Source organism: Neovison vison, chromosome X (assembly GCF_020171115.1).
Source record: "Neovison vison isolate M4711 chromosome X, ASM_NN_V1, whole genome shotgun sequence".
NCBI lineage: Eukaryota > Metazoa > Chordata > Mammalia > Carnivora > Mustelidae > Neogale > Neogale vison.
This window is the reverse complement of record NC_058105.1, coordinates 102,397,681-102,420,814: the sequence shown is the minus strand read 5'-3', so window position 1 is coordinate 102,420,814 and position 23,134 is coordinate 102,397,681. Positions and strand designations below refer to the sequence as shown.

At 36.3% G+C, this 23,134-nt stretch overlaps 1 long non-coding RNA gene across 1 annotated transcript in view; it reads right to left on the bottom strand.

The window, feature by feature from the left end:
* Positions 1 to 3,811: 3,811 nt before the first annotated feature.
* Positions 3,812 to 23,134, bottom strand: part of LOC122897453 — a 56,477-nt gene continuing 37,154 nt past the window's right edge. Inside the window, exon 3 of the long non-coding RNA XR_006382537.1 lies at positions 3,812 to 3,873. This is a non-coding gene — a long non-coding RNA (uncharacterized LOC122897453). The remainder of the gene's footprint in view (positions 3,874 to 23,134) is intronic.

Genomic DNA, 23,134 nt, shown 5'->3' with positions numbered 1-23,134 from the left:
AACTAATACTCTATATTTGTTAAATCATAATTTCGATGGACACTAAGTATCCCAAAATAGACTTTCTTGTCTATCATGTCATTATGAGTTCAGCACATTTCTATTAATAAACTAGAATCCAGATCAATGGAATATTATGCAGACATCAAAAAATGAAATCTTGCTATTTACAATGATGTGGATGAACGAGTGGGTATTATGCTAAATGAAATAAGTCAATTAGAAAAAGACAATTATCATATGATCTCTCTGATTCGAGTAATTTAAGATGCAGGGTGGGGGGTTGTGGGGGTAAGAGAGGGAAAAAAAAAATGAAACAAGATGGCACCAGGGAGAGAAACAAACCATGAGACTCAATCTCAGGAAACAATCTGAGGGTCACTGGGGGGTGGGGGGAAGGACAGGGTGGCTGGGTGATGGATACTGGGGAGGGTATGTGCTATGGTGAGTGCTGTGAATTGTGTAACAGTGATGTGACAGACCTGTACTAGAACAATCTTGGAATCTAGACTAACAATCTAGACCTGTACTCCTGAAGCAAATAATATATGTTAATTAAAAATAATAAAAATACCTAAATATTTTTTTAAAAAATCCTTAAAAAATTAATTATATTTGCTAATGACAGTGAAGCATGGAGCCAGTATTAGTGACTACAGAGAATTACAACAGACTTAGCAAATCTAGACCAAGGGGAATTTTACCATGTATGTACCTATTTGTTATCCTCTTATACAGGAGATAATTTTATTTGCAAGACAATTAACTTGATAAGTATGTAGAAATTTGTGAATGTGAGGAACTCTCTTGAAAATTCTTTTTTACTTTCTATTCATTCTTTCATAGTTAATTTCCCTGAATGCTCCTTTTGTTTCTTTATGTGGCTTTTAGTTACTTTCCTTCTTATCATTTGGGCTATGAGTATCTTATAAAAGACGTTGGTGCATCTCTCCTAAAGGATGAGAAAATCTTACCAAAGTCACACTCATAAACTCTAGTACTCTTTCCATTTCTAACTTATTGTATTAGTTTGCTTTCTATATATTGGGTTTGATTCTTCATGTTGCTGCCTCAAATGGCCGTTCTACCTGGATTCTCATTATAGTTTTATTCCTGATACTGTTTGTACATTCATTCATACATTTATTCAGGACCTGTTATTATTTTTACTTAATTAACATTTACTGATTTCTATGATGTACCAGATGAAGTACAAATCAAGAAGACCAATAAATGAACAGTGCAGAAACAATCATTACATTTATGGCACTTAAGCAAGAAAGAGTCATTCTACAAAACTAATTAATTTAAATGGTAATATGTGCTATGAAGGAAAACAACAGAAAAAAAAAAGATTGCAATGTTGGGATAATAATCAGGGTCTACAAAGGAAGAAAAACCTTCACTATAAAAACAATATTTAGGTAAATAGAATTTTAAGTAGCAGGAATTAACCACAGGAAGGAAGTAAAAAAATAAAAGTAACAAATCTAAGCAAAGGAAGTAACACATTAGAAAGCCCTGGCAGACACAAACCTGTTGGAGAAACTGAAAATTCATAATGTGTCTGCAGTATAGTAAGGAAGGGAGAAAGTAGCAATAGATGAGGCTGAGAAATTGGGCAATAGTCAGTGATTTTATGCTATATTATGGATTTTAGATTTTATTCTACATGCATTTAGTTGATGAAAAGCTAGAGCAGTGTAAAATTAGGTAATCGGTAATCCTTAGATTTCTTTCATGGTTTGCTTTAAAGTTGTGATCTCAGTTCTAATGAGGATGTTAATAAATGTAAAACTAGCTAAGTGGTTCTCAGGATCCAAGCTTGAGTCAGTTGTTTTGGTACTCATTTGTTAGAGAATAAAGGTCACATATTTATTCAATAAGCTTTAAACACGTAAGCACTGTGAATTGTGTAAGACTGATGAATCATAGACCTGTACCCCTAAAACAAATAATTCATTATATATTAATAAACTTTTAAAAATAAAATAAAAATGCTTATAGCAAGGTTAATATAAATATTTCAGTGATTTTATTGGTAGTTACCACTTACAACAATATCATAAATTAAATAACTGTGAGTGAAGGTTTTTAAAAGTATACAAGGTTCGCAAAGAAAACTATTTAGCATTAAAAATATATAAATAGGGGTGCCTGGGTGGCTCAGTGGGTTAAAGCCTCTGCCTTCAGCTCCGGTCATGGTCCCAGGGTCCTGGGATCGAGCCCCGCATCGGGCTCTCTACTTGGCAGTGAGCCTGCTTCCTACCCCTGCCCCTCTGTCTACTTATGATCTCTGTCTGTCAAATAAATGAATACAATCTTTAAATAGATAGATAGATAGATAACATCATACTTAATAGTGAAAAACTTGAAGCTTTACCACCAAGATCAGATAGACACAAGCAAGTATGGGATATTCCAACTCTACTCCTTTTAAAATTATACTGAAAGTTCTAGCTAATTTAATAAGAAAAAAATAAATAAAAGGTATACGGATTGGAAAGGAAAAGATAAAATTGTGTTTTTTTTCAAAACAACACCATCTATATAAAAAATATGAAATAACCAAAAAACTTCCAGAACTAAGAGAACAAAACAACACCATCTATCTAAAAAATATGAAATAACCAAAAAAACTTCCAGAACTAAGAGAACTAAGATTATAACCAGGTTTCAAGACACAAATATGCAAAAGTCAATTCATTTCTTTTCTATCAGGAATAACCCAGTAGAATTTGAAATTTAAAACACATCACAATTTATGTTAGTACTCAAAAACGAAATTCTCAGCTTTAAATCTAACAAAATATGTATAATTTCTATATGAAGAAAATTACAAAGAAAATAAATGAAATCAAAGAATTAAATAAATTGAGAGACATTCCATGTTCATGGATAGTAAGACTCAATATTGTCAAGATACCAGTTCTTCTAAGCTTAGTGTATAAATTCAATAGAATCCAATGAAAATCCCGGCCAGTTATTTTGTGGCTATCAGAAAACTCACCCTAAAGTTTATATAGAGAGGCAAAAGACTCAGAATCGTCAACACAATATACATAGAGAACAAAACTGAAGGACTGACTTCAAGACTTATTATACAACCACAGTAATCAAAGTAGCAAGTTACTGGCAAAGGATACACATATAGATCAGTGGAACAGAAAAGAGAGCTCAAAACCAGACACACATACATACAGTCAACTGATCTTTGACAAAGCAGCAAAGGCAATACAATGGACTAAATACAGTTTCTTTTCAAAAAATTGTTTTGGAAAAATTGAACATGTACATGCAAACAAAGTAAGTCCAGACACAAATTTTATACCCACCACAAAAATGGACTCAAAGTGGGTTACAGACCTAAGTGTTAAATGCAGATCTATAAAAGTCCTACAAAGTAACACAGGAGAAAATCGAAATGACCTGGAGTCCAATGTTGGACTCCAACATTGGACTCCATAAAAGAAATAATTGATAAGCTGGACTTAAAACTAAAACCTTGTGCTCTGGGACAGACTATATCAAAAGAAGCAGAATACTAGCCACAGAATGGAACAAAATACTTCTAAAGGAATATCTGACCAAAAAAACCTGCTATCCAAAATATAGACAGAATATTTAAATTTAACAATAAGAAAACATCTCAATTAAATAACAGGCCAACTCAACCTTAACACACACCTCATCAAAGACGATATACAAATGGCAAATAAGCATATGAGCAGATGCTCCATAACATATGTCATCAGGGAAATGCAAATTAAAACAATAAAATACCACTACATACCTGTAAGAATGGCCAAAATCCAAAACACTGACACCACATGCTATCCAGGATATAGGTCCAACAACAGGAACTCTTATTCACTGTGGGTGGGAATGGAAAATGGCACAGTTATTTTAGAAGAGAGTTAGGTGGTTTCTTACAAAACATACTTTTACCCCATGATTCATTGATCCTGCTCCTTGGTACCCCAAAATTTGAAAACGTATGACCACACAAAAACCTGCAAATAGATACTTTTATCAGCTTGCCAAAACTTGCAAGTAACCCAGATGTACTTCAGAAGCTGAATGTTTAAATAAGCTCTGGTACATAAAAACAATGGGATATTATGCACTGATAAAAGAAAACGAGATAAAAGACTCTCAAAAAATAACTGTTAGGTGGCGCCTGGGTGGCTCAGTTGGTTAGGCAACTGCCTTCGGCTCAGGTCATGATCCTGAAGTCCCAGGATCGAGTCCCACATTGGGCCCTCTGCTCATCAGGGAGCCGGCTTCTCCCTCTGCCCCTCACCCCATTCATGCTTGCTCTCTCTCTCTCAAATAAAAATCTTAAAAAAAAAAAACTGTTAGAATGAATCAATGAATACAGCAAAGTTGCAGGATGAGATACAAGATGAATATACAGAAACTCATTGTGTTTCTGTACACTAGCAACAAAACATCTGAAAAATAAATTAAACAATTCACCCACAATAGCACAAAAAAATTTAGAAATAAATTTAACTGAATTTGTGACTGATCTGTTCACTGAAAACTATAAGGCTTTAATAAATTGAAAATAATACAAACAAATGGAAAGATACCCCATGTTCACGGATCAGAAAAATTATTTATTTTTAATTTCCATACTACCCCATGCCATCTGTGGTTTAAATGAAAGCCCAATAAAATTCCAACGGCATTTTTCACAAAAATAGAAAAAAATTCCTAAAATTTGTGTAAAGCCACTGAAGACCCCAGTTACCAAAGGAGTCCTAAGAAAGAACAAAGCCATAGGCAGTACACTTCTGATTTTAAGCTATATTACAGGGCACCTGGGTGGCTCAGTCAGTTAAGTGTCTGCCTTCAACTCAGATCATAAGCCCAAGGTCCTGGGATCAAGTCTGCATATCAGCCTACTTGATCAGCAGAGAATCTGGTTCTCCCTCTGCCCCGCCCCCACTTGTACTCTCTCTCTCTCTCTCCTCTTTCTCTCTCTCTCCCTCAAATACATAAAATCTTTAAAAAAATCTATATTACAAGGCTATATTAAACAAAACAGTGTGATATTGGCATAAAAAATACATATGCATGAAACATAATAATCAAGAGCCCAAAAATAAACTTTCACATACTCTGTCAACCAATATGTGACAAGGAGGTCAAGAATACTCAATGGGGAAAGTAGAGTTTCTTCATTAAGTGGTATTGTAAAACCGGGTAACAACATGACAAAGAATGAAACTGGACCCCTAGCCCACACCACTCAAAAAAATTAATGACATGGATTACAGACTTAAATCTAATACCTGAAACAGTAAAATTCCTAGAAAACAATATAAAGGAAAAGATCCTTGACATCACTCTTGGCATTAGTTCCTTATATGTCAATAAAACACAAGAAACAATCAAATAAATGAAAAGGCAACTTAAAGAAGTGAGAAAATATTTACAAATGATATATCTGATAAAGAATTAGTATCTGAAATATATTTAAAAACTCATACAACTGAAGAGCAAACATAAATAAATAACCTGAATGAAAAATGAACAAAGGACCTGAACAGACAGATTTCCAAAAAAGACACAGAAATGGCCAATAGGTACATGAAAATGTGCTCAACATTACTGATCACCAAGGAATTGTAAATCAAAACCACAGTGAGCTATCTCCTCACACATGTTAGAAAAGCTATTGTCAAAAAGACAAGAGATAAGTGCTAGTGAGTATGTGGAGAAAGGGGAACCTTTGTGTGCTGTTGGTAGGAATGTAAATGGTAGAGCCACTATGAAAAACACTATAGTGCTTCTTCAAAAAATTAAAATTAGAACTACCTTATGATCTAGGGAACACGCTTTTGATCATATATCCAAAGGAAATAAAAACAAGATCTTAAAAGAATATATGCACTCCATGTTTATTGCAGACTTATTCATAGTACTCAAGATATGGATACAATCTGTTTATCAATAGATAAATGGATTAAAGAAGGTGTGCTTTATATTTACAAAGGACTATTACTACACTAAAAGGAAAAAATAATTCATGACATTTGCAAAAACATGGATGAACTTTGAGGGAATTCTGCTAAATGAAATTAGACAAAAACAAATGCTGTGTGATATCACATATGTGGAATCCAAAAAACTTGAACTCAGAGAGCAGAGTGGTGGTTACAGGGGCTGAGGCATGGGGGAAATTAAGAGATATTGGTCAAAGAGTACAGACTTCTGGTTGTAAGATTTTTTTAGTCCCACATACCTAATGTACAGTATAGTGATTATAGCTAATAATACTCTATTATATACTTGAAAATTGCTAATGGAGTAGATCTGAAATGTTCTCACCACAAAAAAAGGTAATTACTTGATATGGGTTAGAGGAATTAGCTAAATCTATAGTTGTCATCATTTTGCAATATATAGCTTATCAGTAGGTTATATAAACTTAGAGAATGTAATTTAATTATGTCTCAATAAAGGTAGAAAAAATAAAGAAAAGATTAAATAAAAAAGAAATAAACTTTCAAGACATGAAAAAACGTGGAGAAACATTAAATGTATATTATAAGTAGAAGAAACCAATCTGAAAAGGCTAAAAAGGCAAAACTATGAAGACAGTAAAAAAAAATCAGTGATTGCCAGGTTACAGGGGGTAAGGGAGAAATAGGCAGGGCACAGAGGTCTTTTAGGCATTAAAATACTTAGTATGATATCATAATGATGGGTGCAAGTTATTGTACAATCGTCCAAACCCTACAGAATGTACAATACCAAGAGTAAACCATAATACAAATTATGGGCTCTGGGTGAATATGATGTGTAAATGTAGATTCATCTTATGTAACAAATGTACCATTCTGGTGGGGGATATTTATAATGGGGGAGGCTGTGCATGTGTAGAGACAGGAAGTATATGGGATATCTCTGGACCTACCCTTCAATTTTGCTGGGACCTTCAGACTTCTTCAAAAAAAGCCTTAATAAAAAAATAAGTCAATGGAAGGATATATCGTGTTTATAAACTCGAAGAATCTATATTGTAAACATGTTAATTTTGACAAATTCACATATGTTTTCAATGAAATCCCAACTAAATTTGTAAGGAATTTTTTTGGTTAAAATTTAAAAGCTGATTCTTCATTTAATTAATTAACTAACTAATTAATTAATTAATTTGAGGTGGGGAGGGGCAGAGGGAGAGGGAGAGAAACTTTTTTTTAAATATTTTTTTATTTTTAATTAACATATAATGTTTTATTAGCCCCAGGGTTACAGGTCTGTGAATCAGCAGGTTTACACACTTCGTAGCACATACCTTCCCCATCCATTTTTTTAAAAATTTATTTATTTATTTATTTATTTAAATAAACATATAATGTATTTTTATCCCCAGGGGTACAGGTCTGTGAATCGCCAGGTTTACACACTTCACAGCACTCACCAAAGCACATACCCTCCCCAATGTCCATAACCCCACCCCTCTTCTCCCAACCCCCCTCCCCCCAGCAACCCTCCGTTTGTTTTGTGAGATTAAGAGTCACTTATGGTTTGTCTCCCTCCCAATCCCATCTTGTTTCATTTATTCTTCTCCTACCCCCTTAACCCCTCCCATGTTGCATCTCCACTTCCTCATATCAGGGAGATCATAGGATAGTTGTCTTTCTCCGACTGACTTATTTCGCTAAGCATGATTCGAGAGGAAGAGAATCTTAAGCAGGCTTCAGCCCAGTGCAGACAGAGCCCAATCTCACCATACTGAGATCATCACCTGAGATGAAATCAAGAGTCAGACACTTAAATAACTGAGTTGCCCAGTCACTACAAGTCAATTATTACTTTTATATAGAAATGCAAGGGATAATGGGGCACCTGGGTGGCTCAGTGGATTGAGCCTCTCCCTTAGGCTCAGATCATGATCTCTAGGTCCTGAGATCGAGCCCCGCATCAGGCTCTCTGCTCAGCAGGGAGCCTTCTTCCTTCCTCTCTCCGCCTGCCTCTCTGCCTACTTGTGATCTGTCAAAATCTTAAAAAAAAATTGAAAAAAAATAAATGCAAGGGATGAAGGCTAACCAAAAAAAAAAAAAAAAAAGATCTAAGTGAAGGATAATATAGGAGGAGTCATTTTGAAGGACATCAAGGATTATTTACAAAGCCTCTATAATTAATAGAGAATGCTTTTGGTCCAAGAATAAAATGTAGGTCAATGGAATAGTACAGTGTCAAGAAACAAACGTGCATATATATGTGAACATATGTTAATGACAAAAAATTATGCAGATTATGGAGAAAATGCTATTTATCTTTTTTTGTTTGTTTTAAAATAAGTGACACTATGTTAGTTGAATAGCCATATAGAGAAAAAATCTTGATCCTTATATCACTTTTTCCACACAGAGTAATATCTGATGGATTATAAATCTGAATATGGAAGATGAAACAACAAATTTTCCAGGAAAAAAAACTGCCTAGTTTTTAGGAATGAAACTGATGTTGAATACTCAAAAAATATTCAGCATCACAGCATATTTTATCCTTGCTACCTATTATCAAGAGGAATTTAGTAGTTTGGATTTTTTCTAAAAACTACTTTGTAACCCTCTCTAATGTTTTGTAAATCACCTTTGGTATCCTACAATGATTACTGAACTTATTTGTAAATATGTAAATGTTTTCTTAAAGTTTAGGTGTCTTTTACTCAAATTGGGAAATCTTTCATCAGAGTGTTCAATGAATGCAACACAAAGGAGTTCCAGTTCATATTTTGAAGCTATAAGCATTATGAAATAATTGGAAAAAAAAGCTTAGAAACTTTGTGGCATTGATGCCTACTAAATCAAGTAGGAACTGAACAAATAAAATAATGAAAATGCAAAGGTCCATGAGAGCATCTGAAATCCTGCAATGCTGTTGAGAAATATCTCCACATGTGGAATGAATCCTTTGATCAACCATCTATTTTTAACTGGTTACATTTATATTCTGTACTGCAGTAAAAGGAAACCAAAGAAGTTTTTAGTATCTAAATCTGAATGCCTTCAAAATAATTCTAAAAAGACATAAATTATTTGACATCTCTTTGTTAAATTATTTTTTAAGAAAGATATTCTAAATTGAGGCAAAAGCTAACTGTGCAAATACTGGGGCAAAAATGCATACGTATTTAACTATAAAAACAGAACTGTGAATATCCTGTGTAAAGCAGAATTTCTTCTGAGTTTAATAGATACAGTGGCACCTATAGTTATATTTTCTTGATGAGAATATTAAGAACTACAGGAAATACTCAAAAGTACAAAATATTTTAAATTCTGACTATAAAATGCAATTTTAAAGAATATGATAATCTTTGCTAAGTAATGAGTTAAGTTAAATTCATTGAATACCTAGATCACCTCTCAATAAAATAATAAAACATTAAGTACTCAACATAGGCTTATCTATTTTTGTGTTATTACAAAGAAACAAAGATAAACTTGGTATGTTAGCAATACATGTTTTGTGCTTTACTGAAAGACTGCAGATGACGAAATACTTTCCTAAAGTATAAAACGCATTAATAAATTTACCAATCTAAAGAATTCTGGTTTAACAGTTCACAACTGTTTACTACTTAGTTTTCACTAGAAATTAAGTTTTCCAAGAGTTAAAAATTCTAATAAATGCAATCAAGACTGCTGAAAATAATAAGGGAAACAACTCTGTATGCAAATAAAGACACATATTTTTGCTAAGAAGATATATGAGAAATAAAAATACATTTTCGTTGAGAAAAAAAGAAAATAATATTGTTCTAAAGTAAGTCTAGTTATTTAAGGAGGAAAAACTTAGGACAAGTTCTCAATGTGAAAAAAAAAAGCTTTGGAAGATTTATGGAAAAGGAATCTTTGAAAAGGAATTTTCTGTGTTGTCAGTACTAGCCAAGATTAGGATACATTTAATTAAGCAAATGAGCTTTAATATCCAAAGTATGCTGATACAAAATTAAAATTTTGTTTTCTCTTTGTTGAAAGGACAACTCCCCCCCCAACTACTCATATGCTTTTTTTAAAATTTAAATTCAGTTTGCCAACATATTGTACATCATTAGTTTCAAAGGTAGAGTTCAATAATTCATCAGTTGCATCTAACACCCAGTGCTCAACACATAGCATGCTTAACACCCATCATCCAATTACCACACCATCCCACCCACCACGCCTCCAGCAACTCTCAGTTTGTTTCCTACAGTTAGAGTTTCTCATGGTTTTTCTCCCTCTCTGATGAATTTCCATTAGTTTTCCCTCCCTTCCCCTATGTTCCCCTAAGATCATCAAGACAGTATGGTACTGCCACAAAAACACAGATCTATGGAACAGAATGGAGAGCCCAGAAATGAACCCACAACTCTATGGTCAACTAATCTTTGATAAAGCAGGAAAGAATACACAATAGAAAAAGGACAGTCTCTTCAACAAATGGTGTTGGGAAAATTGGACAACCGCATGTAAAAGAATGAAACAGGGGTTCCTGGGTAATGCAGTCATTAAGCATCTGCCTTTGGCTCAGGTCATGATCTCAGGGTCCTGGGATAGAGCCCCACATTGGGCTCCCTGCTTATTGGGGAGTCTGCTTCTCCCTCTCCCTCCCATGCTTATGTTTCCTCTCTCACTATCTCTCTCTGTCAAATAAAGAAATAAAATCTTAAAAAAAATGAAATGACCATTTTCTTACAAATAAATTCAAAATGGATGCAAGACCTCAATGTGAGTCAGGACTCCATCAAAATCCTAGAGGAGAATACAAGGAGCAACATCTTTGACCTTGGTTGTAGTAACTTCTTGCTAGACACTTCTCCAAAGGCAAGGAAAACAAAAACAAAAATGAACTAGAGAAAAAGCTTCTGCATAACAAAGGAAACAGTAAACAAAACTAAAAGGCAAATATTTGGAAATGACATATTAGATAAAGGACTAGTATCCAAGACCTATAAAGAATTTAGTAAACTCAACACCACAAAACCAAATAATCCAGTTAAAAAAATGGGCAGAAGACAAACAGCATTTCTCCAAAGAAGACATACAAATGGCAAACAGACACATGAAAAAATGTTCCACATCACTTAGCATCAGGGAAATACAAATCAAAACGACAATGAAATACCACCTCACACCAGTCAGAATGGCTAAAATTAATAAGTCAGGAAACAAATGCTGGTGAGGATGTGGAGAAAAGGGAACGCTTTCAAACTGTTAGTGGGAATACAAGCTGTATAGTCACTCTTAAACACAATAGGGAGGTTACTCAAGAAGTTAAAAATAGAGCTACCCTACGACCCAGCAATTGTACTACCAGGTATTTAGCCATCAATATTCGCAATAGCCAAACTATGATAAGAGTTGAGATGTTCATTGACAGATGTCCATCGACAGATGAATAGATAAATAAGTGGTATGTGTGTGTATGTATATGTCTCTATATACATATACATATACATACACATATATTAAGTACATATAAAAATATATATTATATATAATGGAATATTACTCAGCCATCAGAAAGGATGGATACTTATCATCAGATTGATATGGATGGAACTGGAGGGTATTATGCTGAGTGAAATAAGTCAATCAGAAAAAAAATATCATATGGTTTGACTCATATGTGGTATATAAGAAACAGTGCAGAGGTCTGCTCTTAATAAGCAATTATAAACAAAAGGTCTTTACTTTTAAAGTAATCTGCCTTTAAAAAAGGTAACAAGAGGGCACCTGGGTGGCTCAGGGGGTTAAAGCCTCTGCCTTCGGCTCAGGTCATGATCCCAGGGTTCTGGGATTGAGCACCATGTCGGGCTCTCTGCTCTGCGGGGAGCCTGCTTTCTCCTCTCTCTCTGCCTGCCTCTCTGCCTACTTGTGATCTGTGTCTGTCAAATAAATGAATAAAATCTTTAAAAAAAAGGTAATAAGAACTCCAGGTTTTGCCAAAATAAATTCCTTTGTCAGGTCTTTGTTACTTAAAAAAATCTGAGTTTTAATATTAAAAGAGGTAAATTTTCACAATTGTGTAAACTTCTATATTTGCCTCTGAAATCTTTTAATGTCACTTTGGTTAAATGGACAATTAAAAATTATTTCATAATGATTTGTAATCTTATGGAATCAAATGTTCAAACTCTTTTGATATTTTTTAAAAACTTCCCCAAACTAAATTCTAAAAAGTCTTCTGACCACAGTACAACTGAAATTTTCCAAAGAGTCCTTGGAACACTATAAAAGATTTGTTCTCCTTATTTAATTAATTAGGTGTATTTGTTATGTTAAACCACATGGGAAGAATTGCCAAATAAGTGATACTAAACCCTCTTAGATTATATTTGAATAAACATATTTTATAAAATAAGTGATCTAAAAATATGAAACTCTTAAGAAATCTCGTATGTGCTGGTACGTTATTATCTTAAAACATTGTGTGTCACCAAAATAACCAAATTTCCTTCTCAACTATGTTAAAATGAACTCTCATCAGATCTTTGACCCGGGACATTTTTAAGTGTTTTATTACTTACAGAAAGTCATACTTTTACCCAGATGCTTTTACAAAAGCTTCCTGTAATGTATTTTGTCCTCAAGGAGTACAGGTTTCTAATAAACTTAGTATCATAAAACTTAACTGGGGAGGAGACAAGATGGAGAGGAAGTAGGAGGAAGCACCGTTTCAACCTGTACCCTAACGTGAGCTAATTGCCTACAAAAGAACTCTGATCACCCATGAAATCAGCCTGAGATCAGAATTACACATGTCTGGAACTCTACAGGGGCAGAAGAGGCCAGTGGGCAGGTAAAGTGGAGTGGGAACATCAGACTGATATTGGAAGATAAACAAAAGGGCGAGGGAGCCACCAGAGGTGACCCATTGGATAGTAATACCCCAATACAAGAGTGCCCTGCGTCTGCGGACCATAATTAACTTGGAGTCTGGTTGAAAGCACTCGAAAAGAGCAAAGGATTGCGGGGGGGGGGGGGAATTGTGGGAATGGGGCAGTTAGGGACAGGGGCTTAAGTCCTCAGACCCAGGACAGCCCCCTCTGGCACTGAGCCAGAGAGAGTGCAGTGGAGAAACCAGGTCTTGGTCCCTGAGCTGCCAGCACGCCTGAGAACGCTTGGGGTCCGGCTCCCGTGAGGGGCTGGGAGCCTCACCATCCAGGAGAAGCACAGCCTTTTTGCATTCTCCACACAAGTGCCATGCCATGCTATCAGAGCCTGAGACGCTTGCACCCTACACCCTCCCCTGAGAGAGGTGCATGAAAGTGCCAGCCCGGCGCTCTCTGACCCTGAAAGACCAGGCACTCTGAGCCCAGGCCAGCAGGAAAATATCAGTGTGTGATTGCCGCTTGGAACCTCTCTGGCAGTCCCAAGTGGCCCAGACAGCTGCCGCTGTCCTGGTTTCAGGTACAAGCAGGAGTTCCTGTGTCCCCAGGGACTGTGACTGGGAAAGTGCTCTGCCAGCGGCTGAGGGGGAATTTATGTGCTCTGAAGCACCCAAGGAGGAACAGACTGAGTCTTCTCTCTTAGAGAGAAGAAGCAGTTTGCTTTCCTCTAAACCTCCAAAAACCATCAAAAGCTATCAAGGTGAGACACAACAAACAAACAAACATAAGAACCTCCAGAGAACAAAAGACTGAAAAACTGGTATCCTCAGAGCCCATCCCCTTGAGAGGGGGGCGGGAGGACTTAACTCAGGGAACACTGCCTGGAAACACACGTGGCAGGCCCCTCCCCCAGAAAACCAACCAGGAAAAAAAAAAAAGACCACAAAAGAACAACCACCACTACTTCATAGATAAAATATTTATTTTTAATTTGTTCCCACTATTCTGGTTCATATTTCTTTTTTATTTTATATAGATAATTTTTTAACCTATTTACCATCACAGTGAGATGTCCAAATTCCATAATAACCTTTTAACCTGAAATTTTTGATACATATACCCATGCTGTCTTTTGCTTTTCTATTTTTTAATTGTTTTTTAAATTTTAGTTTAATTTATTTTTTTAATTTATTTTTATTTTTAAATATTCATATAGAGTTAAACATTCCCCAATCAATGATACCCCTAGAGGTAAACCAATTTTTAATCCCCCTTTATCTTAGGAAAGTTGAGTCCTTTAACAAAGATATGAAAATACATCCAGTAAGAATCAAAATAACCTTCCTCGCCCACACTGAGGATTTATAACCACTCTCCCATCTTGTTCTTCCGCCTGTGTTTCTTTATATTTGTGTTTGTCCTGATAGTATATAAATCTTATACTTGGGGTTCTTTTGGATGAGTTTCTTTTATTTTTTTTTTCTTTTATATATACATATTATTTTTCTTTTGTCATATATTTTATCAGTCTTTTTGTTTGTCTGTTTTTGTTTGTATACTTCATAAATCTTACCTTAGGGCCCATTTGGGCTGAACCTTTTCTTTTATCCTCCTTTTTTTCCTCTCTCTCTCTCTTTTTTTTCTTTTTCTTTTCTTTTTTCTCTCATTTGGGTGAGGACTCCTGATTGCTCAGAAGTGTTCCAGGATGCACCTTCACTGCACCACACTCAATACATCCAGCTACATCTGTTCAGCCATCTCTCACCAAATTGACTAGGAGGAGGAATGCCCAACAGAAGAAAAATTCAGAGGATGGGCCTCCTGCAACAGAGCTAATGCCTATCGACATAGATAATACGTCAGAAAGGGAATTCAGGCTAACAATTATCCAGGCAATAGCTAGGTTGGAAGAAGCCATGGAAGACCAAACTGAATTGATTAAGGCAGAACTGAAAGCCATGAGGGATGATGTTCACAATATTAGGGCAGGAATGAAAATCACCAGGGATGATGTTCACAAATTTCTCAATGAGTTCCAATCTAATCTAAATTCTCCAAAAGCTAGGGTAACTGAGACAGAAGATAGAATTAGTGATCTGGAGGACAAACAGATAGAGAGAAATGATCAGGAGGAAGCCTGGAACAAACAGCTTAGAAGCCACAAAAACAGAATCAGGGAAATAAATGATGCCATGAAACATTCCAAAGTCAGAATTATTGGAATCCCTGAAGGGGAGGAAAAAGAAAGAAGTCTAGAAAATATAGTGGAACAAGTTCTCCATGAAAATTTTCCCAATCTTGCCAATGGAACCGGCGTTCATGTACTAGAGGCAGAACGGTTTCCCCCCCAAATTATAGATTCTCAAAAGTCCTCGAGACACCTAATAGTAAGAATGTAGAATTAGAATTGTAGGCAGGCCCTCTTGAAGGCAGCTAGGACAAGAGGCAGGCCCTCTTGAAGGCAGCTAGGACAAAGAAGATAACATAGGCAGTAACCTCTTCGATATCAGCCATAGCAACTTCTTTCAAGATATGTCTCCAAAGGCAAAGGAAACAAAAGCAAAAATGAACTATTGGGACTTCATCAAGCTCAAAAGCTTCTGCACAGCAAAGGAAACAGTTAACAAAATGAAAAGGCAACCCATGGAATGGGAGAAGATATTTGCAAATGACAGTACAGACAAAAGGTTGATATCCAGGATCTATAAAGAATTTCTCAAACTCAACACTCACAAAACAGATAATCATATCAAAAAATGGGCGGAACATATGAACAGACACTTCTCCAAAGAACACATATAAATGGCTATCAGACATGAAAAACTGTTCATCATCACCAGCTATTAGGGAGATTCAAATTAAAACCACATTGAGATACCACCTTACACCAGTTAGAATGGCCAAAATTAGCAAGAGAGGAAACAACATGTGTTGGAGAAGATGTGGAGAAAGGGGAACCCTCTTCCACTGTTGGTAGGAATGCAAGTTGGTGCAGCCTCTTTGGAGAACAGTGTGGAGATTCCTCAAGAAATTAAAAATAGAGCTTCCCTATGACCCTGCAATTGCACTCCTGGGTATTTACCCCAAAGACACAGATGTCGTGAAAAGAAGGGCCATCTGTACCCCAATGTTTATAGCAGCAATGGCCACGGTCGCCAAACTATGGAAATAACCAAGATGCCCTTCAATGGACGAATGGATAAGGAAGATGTGGTCCATATACACTATGGAGTATTATGCATCCATCAGAAAGGACGAATACCCAACGTTTGTAGCAACATGGACAGGACTGGAAGAGATTATGCTGAGTGAAATAAGTCAAGCAGACAGAGTCAATTATCATATGGTTTCACTTATTTGTGGAGCATAACAAATATCATGGAGGACAAGGGGTGTTAGAGAGGAGAAGGGAGTTGGGATAAATTGGAAGGGGAGGTGAATCATGAGAGACTATGGACTCTGAAAAACAATCTGAGGGATTTGAAGTGGCAGGGGGGTGGGAGGTTGGGGTACCAGGTGGTGGCTATTATAGAGGGCACGGATTGCATGGAGCACTGGGTGTGGTGAAAAAATAATGAATAATGTTTTTCTGAAAATAAATAAATTGGAAAAAAAATAATGAATACTGTTTTCTGAAAATAAATAAATTGAAAAAATTAAAAAATAAAAAAAAATTTAAAAAATTTTAAAAAAAGATTTTAAGCCAAAGACTATAATAAGAGATGAGGAAGGGCACTATATCATACTCAAAGGATATGTCCAACAAGAAGATCTAACAATTTTAAATGTCTATGCCCCCAACGTGGGAGCAGCCAACTATATAAACCAATTAATAACAAAATCAAAGAAACACATCAACAATAATACAATAATAGTAGGGGACTTTAACACTCCCCTCACTGAAATGGACAGATCATCCAAGCAAAAGATAAACAAGTAAATAAAGGCCTTAAACGACTCACTGGACCAGATGGACATCACAGATATATTCAGAACATTTCATCCCAAAGCAACAGAATACACATTCTTCTCTAGTGCACATAGAACATTCTCCAGAATAGATCACATCCTCGGTCCTAAATCAGGACTCAGCCGGTATCAAAAGATTGGGATCGTTCCCTGCATATCTTCAGACCACAAGGCTCTGAAGCTAGAACTCAACCACAAGAGGAAGTTTGGAAAGAACCCAAATGCATGGAGACTAAACAGCATCCTTCTAAAGAATGAATGGGTCAACCGGGAAATTAAAGAAGAATTGAAAAAACTCATGGAAACAAATGATAATGAAAACACAACGGTTCAAAATCTGTGGGACACAACAAAGGCAGTTCTGAGGGAAAAATATATAGCGGTACAAGCCTTTCTCAAGAAAAAGAAAGGTCTCAGGTACACAAACTAACCCTACACCTAAAGGAGCTGGAGAAAGAACAAGAAAGAAACCCTAAACCCAGCAGGAGAAGAGAAATCATAAAGATCAGAGCAGAAATCAGTGAAATAGAAACCAAAAAAACAATAGAACAAATCAACAAAACTAGGAGCTGGTTCTTTGAATGAATTAATAAAATTGATAAACCCCTGACCAGACTAATCAAAAAGAAAAGAGAAAGGACCCAAATAAATAAAATCATGAATGAAAGAGGAGAGATCACAACTAACACCAAAGAAATACAAACTATTATAAGAACATACTATGAGCAACTCTACGCCAACAAATTTGACAATCTGGAAGAAATGGATTCATTCCTAGAAACATATAAACTACCACAACTGAACCAGGACGAAATAGAAAACCTGGACAGACCCATAATCAGTAAGGAGATTGAAACAGTCATTAAAAATCTCCAAACAAACAAAAGCCCAGGGCCAGACGGCTTCCCGGGGGAATTCTACCAAACATTTAAAGAAGAACTAATTCCTATTCTCCTGAAACTGTTCCAAAAAATAGAAATGGAAGGAAAACTTCCAAACTCATTTTATGAGGCCAGCCTCACCTTGATTCCAAAACCAGACAAGGATCCCATCAAAAAAGAGAGCTATAGACCAATATCCTTGATGAACACAGATGCAAAAATTCTCACCAAAATACTAGCCAATAGGATTCAACAGTACATTAAAAGGATCATTCACCACGACCAAGTGGGATTTATTCCAGGGCTACTAGGTTGGTTCAACATACGCAAATCAATCAATGTGATACAACACATCAATAAAAGAAAGAACAAGAACCATATGATACTCTCAATAGATGCTGAAAAAGCATTTGACAAAGTACAGCATCCCTTCCTGATCAAAACTCTTCAAAGTGAAGGGATAGAGGGCACATACCTCAATATCATCAAAGCCATCTATGAAAAACCCACCGCAAATATCATTCTCAATAGAGAAAAACTGAAAGCTTTTCCGCTAAGGTCAGGAACACGGCAGGGATGTCCATTATCACCACTGCTATTCAACATAGTACTAGAAGTCCTAGCCTCAGCAATCAGACAACAAAAGGAAATTAAAGACATCCAAATCGGCAAAGAAGAAATCAAATTATCACTCTTCGCAGATGATATGATACTATATGTGGAAAACCCAAAAGACTCCACTCCAAAACTGCTAGAACTTGTACAGGAATTCAGTAAAGTGTCAGGATATAAAATCAATGCACAGAAATCAGTTGCCTTTCTCTACTCCAACAACAAGACAGAAGAAAGAGAAATTAAGGAGTCAATCCCATTTACAATTGCACCCCAAACCATAAGATACCTAGGAATAAACCTAACCAAAGAGGCTAAGAATCTATACTTAAAAAACGATAAAGTACTCATGAAAGAAATTAAGGAAGACACAAAGAAATGGAAAAATGTTCCATGCTCCTGGATTGGAAGAATAAATATTGTGAACATGTCTATGCTACATAAAGCAATCTACACATTTAATGCAATTCCTATCGAAGTACCATCCATCTTTTTAAAAAAAATGGAACAAATAATCCTAAAATTTACATGGAACCAGAAAAAACCTCGAATAGCCAAAGGAATATTGAAATAGAAAGCCAAAATCGGTGGCATCACAATTCCAGACTTCAAGCTCTATTACAAAGCTGTCATCATCAAGACAGCATGGTACTGGCACAAAAACAGACACATAGATCAGTGGATCAGAATAGAGAGCCCAGAAATAGACCCTCAACTCTATGGTCAACTAATCTTTGACAAAGCAGGAAAGAATGTCCAATGGAAAAAAGACAGCCTCTTCAATAAATGGTGTTGGGAAAATTGGACAGCCACATGCAGAAAAATGAAATTGGACCGTTTCCTTTCACCACACATGAAAATAGACTCAAAATGGATGAAGTACCTCAATGTGAGAAAGGAATCCATCAAAATCCTTGAGGAGAACACAGGCAGCAACCTCTTCGACCTCAACCACAGCAACATCTTCCTAGGAACATCACCAAAGGCAAGGGAAGCAAGGGCAAAAATGAACTATTGGGATTTCATCAAGATCAAAAGCTTTTGCACAGCAAAGGAAACAGTTAACAAAACCAAAAGACAACTGACAGAATGGGAGAAGGTATTTGCAAACGACATATCAGATAAAGGACTAGTGTCCAAAATCTATAAAGAACTTAGCAAACTCAACACCCAAAGAACAAATAATCCAATCAAGAAATGGGCAGAAGACATGAAAAGACATTTCTGCAAAGAAGACATCCAGATGGCCAACAGACACATGTAAAGTGCTCCATATCACTCGGCATTAGGGAAATACAAATCAAAACCACAATGAGATATCACCTCACACCAGTCAGAATGGCTAAAATTAACAAGTCAGGAAATGACAGATGCTGGCGACGATGTGGAGAAAGGGGAACCCTCCTACACTGTTGGTGGGAATGCAAGCTGGTGCAACCGCTCTGGAAAACAGCATGGAGGTTCCTCAAAATGTTGAAAATAGAACTGCCCTATGACCCACCAATTGCACTACTGGGTATTTACCCTAAAGATACAAACGTAGTGATCCGAAGGGGCACGTGCACCCGAATGTTTATAGCAGCAATGTCCACAATAGCCAAACTATGGAAAGAACCTAGATGTCCATCAACAGATGAATGGATAAAGAAGATGTGGTATATATACACAATGGAATACTATGCAGCCATCAAAAGAAACAAAATCTTGCCATTTGGGACAACGTGGATGGAAGTAGAGCGTATCATGCTTAGCGAAATAAGTCAAGCAAAGAAAGACATCTATCATATGATCTCCCTGATATGAGGAAGTGGTGATGCAACATGGGGGCTTAAGCGGGTAGGAGAAAAATCAATAAAACAAGATGGGATTGGGAGGGAGACAAACCATAAGTGACTCTTAATTTCACAAAACAAACTGAGGGTTGCTGGGGGGAGGGGAGTTGGGAGAAGGGGGGTGGGATTATGGACATTGGGGAGGGTATGTGCTTTGATGAATGCTGTGAAGTGTGTAAACCTGGAGATTCACAGATCTGTACCCCTGGGGATAAAAATATATTATACGTCTATAAAAAATAAAAAATTAAAAAAAATTCCAGCAAAGAATATTTTAAATGCCTATATGATTAATCACTATTCTTGCTACACTTAGGTAAATTATCAGGCCAACTTTATTAAAACTACTCTTATTTTGTAAACAAATTGTCTTAATTTAGCTATCTTTGGTAAAAATGAGGGTGATTATAGAGAGAAAAATTATGTTTCAGTAACACCTCTTTGTAAATATTAGTTTCTAAATCAACTCATCATAAACTGGACTAGATCCTCATTTCTTCTTCTTTCCTCCAATGCTTGGCTACAACTGTTGCAGAATATATTTTCCTTTAGTGCTCACAGTTATTGGTTATGTTTCTTCAAAGAATGAAGAGGTAGAACAGACAAAGAGTGGTGGGAAGCAAATCATAGTTTACTGAGCAACAGTACTAGCTCCCCAAGAGAGAGGGGACCCAAGAGGGTTGCAACTGGAGTTTATAAGTCTAGGGTGTTTTATGGGCTCTTTGGTGTAGGTTGTTTCAGTCTGATAAACCCTCCATGTGCCTGTCACCCAATCAGGTTTTTGTCCACAGGCTCATCTACATATTAGGTTCATATAGGAAAGTGTGGAGGACTCCTTCCAGGGTGGCATAAAATCCTTTCAAGGGTGGTTTCCTCTTGGGGTTGGGGACCCCTTTCCCTGCCTTCATTTATTTCAACTATCCTCCATGAAAAACTCCAAACTAAGATTTTTAATTTTTCTCCCACTTTTCTCACTAAAATCGTTTGAGAATACTTCCCTTTTTCCTGAAAACATGCAAACTAAATATGAATCACCTGATGTAAGTTTCAGAGAAATCACAATGGTTCACATATAAACAATGATTAGACCTGTTGCTCTATGGGCCACTCCGAGATCACCAGAGACATTTCAGCTATAAACCAAGAAGATCTGTCAGATTTCCATGGCCTCCTTTCACTCTGTCTGAAGATATTACAAGCCTAGCATCTGGAAATCATGACTGGCTGGCCTAAATACTCAGAAGCTTATTTGTAATCTAATCTAAATGTTACCCATTGTTCTTCTTTTGTCCCTATAGAAATATCCCTTATTTAATATTTGATTACTTAAATCATAGGCCTAGCTTTGAAAGCACAGTTGAATTACTGCCTCCTGAAATGAGTTTAACTGAACTGACCTACTATAAGGATTAAGAAACTGGTTCAACAAATGGAACAATCTGCCTGCTCAACTTTAAATGTGTGTGAAACTTCAAAAGAAATTTCAGAAGAGAGGACTATAGGGGTAAAGGGAAGGCCACTCCAAAATGTACCACTTTGGCCTATTGTTTATCTTAAATAAAAGTGCTTGAGAAATAGTTCAAGAAGGACACTCTGTTACTCCTCTGTCCCAATGAAAACAGGAAATAAATATCCCATATGAAAGTATATACCTATACCTACACCTATACCTATACCAAGAAGTAAAAAGATATCCTTATCATCAGATATAGGAAATCTAGAGCAAAGAAGGCTATATAAACAATGCTGGTTATTTTTTGCTAACCTACCACCCCAGCTCAATTCTGCTTATAATTTCTTACTAATTGAAGCTCCTAAAGTTAAGTTTATTTGTCTTGTCACTCCCTCAAAGATTTATTGTCTCTTTGTCTATAAAGTATAAAAACTTTTTGACTTGTTCATTTCTTTGGCTGTCAGTTTCATTATTGGACCTCCATTGTACATATACTGAAACATTGTTTTTTGTTTCTCCTGTTAACTTGTCTAATTTCAATTTAATCCTTATTCCAACTGGAAGACCTGGAAGGATAGAAGAAGACTTTTTTTTCTTTCCCTATAACTATTACCTATTGTTAATATTTACTATAATTCATGGCCTCTTCTAGTTGAAAACTAATGACCACACTGTATTTAGAAAACCTGAACTAGTGAATGAAAGCTTCAACTGTGATTCCAACCTACTCAACCTCCACATGTCCCTACAGTGTTGAAATTAATGCTTTTACTATGGTCTAATAGGTCATTGTGTCCTTTTTGACTGACTTGACAGCTGTTATGTTTGGACCATATATTCCAATATGGCCCCACAATAAGCTACCTGGAAACTGTCTGTCACCAACACCAATTCTAAACCATTAAAAGTGTTGTTCTTTATGTATTATAACTACCATAGTCTGTACTCTCACTACATTAGACAAGATGGACTGACTTATTTGATAACTAGAGCTTTTCAGTATCTTCTATGCTAAGTACCAAAACTAGCATTGGTGGAAACTCTAAATAAGGCCTAAGTCTTCATAAGTCCAACTCTATCTTCTGAAACTTAAAGAACTATATATTACAAACATTCATAGACAGAGGGGTCAGGGTCTGGTTAAATGTTCTTAGTACTGGGGAGGAGTCAAGATGGTGGAGGAATAGCAGCCTGAGATGACAGCAGGTAGCAGGAGATCAGTTAGATAGTTTATCAAACCATTCTGAACATCTACAAATCCAACAGGAGATTGAAGAGAAGAAGTGCAGCAATTCTAGAAACAGCAAATTGACCACTTTCTGAAAGCTAGGACCTGTGGAGGGGTGAATCCAAAGTGACAGGAAGATAGACCCCAGGGGGAGGGGTTGGCTCCCAGCAAGCTGTGGAACAGTGGAGTACAAAATCAGAACTTTTAAAAGTCAGCTTCACTGAGGGATATTGCTCCAGAGGCTAAGAAGGGGTGGAGCCCTCACAGGGACAGCGTGATCTCAGATCCCATGGAGTCACAGAAGGATCAGGGGTGTCT